The following is a 1,004-nucleotide window of genomic DNA, read 5'->3' as shown; positions in this document are numbered from 1 at the left end:
CTGTGTGTGTGCGCGTGCACGTGCTGTCACGCGATAGGCTGTGTGTGCGCGCGTGCACGTGTGCATGCCCAGCCTCAGATCTGGCCAGCCTCCTCTGATATTAAATATATTTTTTAACAAATTTAAGAGCAGATTCAAACATGAACATCAAGATTAAACTGTTGAGGGAAGTGATGTAAAGGTCATGGATGTTTTGTTAAATGAATGAAGCACCGTGTGTGTTAGAGCTGTTTGTCTGAACAGAGAGGAGCCTGCAGGAGCACAGAGCCTCTGATGAACTTCAAGGCCCTGAAGCTGCAGGCAGAGCTGTGCCGTGTGCGTCATCCAACACGTGGTGCTGCCGTGCAACCAACACGTGGTGCAGAACATCTTCTCACACTGACGATTATTTGATTCATGAGCTGATGAAAGGTCATGAAATTATCCAACAAAAACCTTTTGGTGTTCATATAAAACAAGTCTGATAAATGTATCAAACAATATTAAAAAAAAGTTGAACCATGTCATCTGCACCAGTTTCTTTAAGGAAGAAACGTTTCGTCTTCCATCCAGAGGACTTCATCAGTCTGTGGCCTGCCAACCAGATCTGTCCCATAAGAAGCCTTCACTGCTGAGTTTCAAGACAACCCCCTGTTGGAATGTCAGAAGCATGCAGGCTGACAAAATGTTAATAATATATATAATACATTATATATAAGATCAAAACTGGACTGTTAAAAAAATACATGTGAAGCATCTTAGTGTGTGTTTTGTATTAGAATTAGAAAAATTAGAAAGAGTTATTGATTTTGTTCAGTAACTTGAAAATTATTATGATTGAAATAATTGTTTGAAAAAAGGAGCAGATATAATAAGATTTGTTCTTTCTGCTGCCTTTCATTTTAAATCTCTTGTATCTTTTTATATTGTTATGGAATTGTTTTGTACTTTTTTAAAATTAATAAACTTTATACCATACCATATACAGGTCCTTCTAAAAAAATTAGCATATTGTGATAAAGGTC

The 1,004-nt window shown here is 37.6% G+C and overlaps 1 protein-coding gene across 1 annotated transcript in view; it reads right to left on the bottom strand.

Annotated features, from left to right (window-relative positions):
- Positions 1-1,004, bottom strand: part of tfap2e (transcription factor AP-2 epsilon) — a 9,839-nt gene that overhangs the window by 6,696 nt on the left and 2,139 nt on the right. The window lies entirely within an intron of this gene.

This window comes from Nematolebias whitei, chromosome 19 (assembly GCF_014905685.2).
Source record: "Nematolebias whitei isolate Nwh7 chromosome 19, NemWhi1, whole genome shotgun sequence".
NCBI classification, from domain to species: Eukaryota; Metazoa; Chordata; class Actinopteri; order Cyprinodontiformes; family Rivulidae; genus Nematolebias; species Nematolebias whitei.
This window is presented reverse-complemented; position numbering and strand designations above follow the sequence as displayed.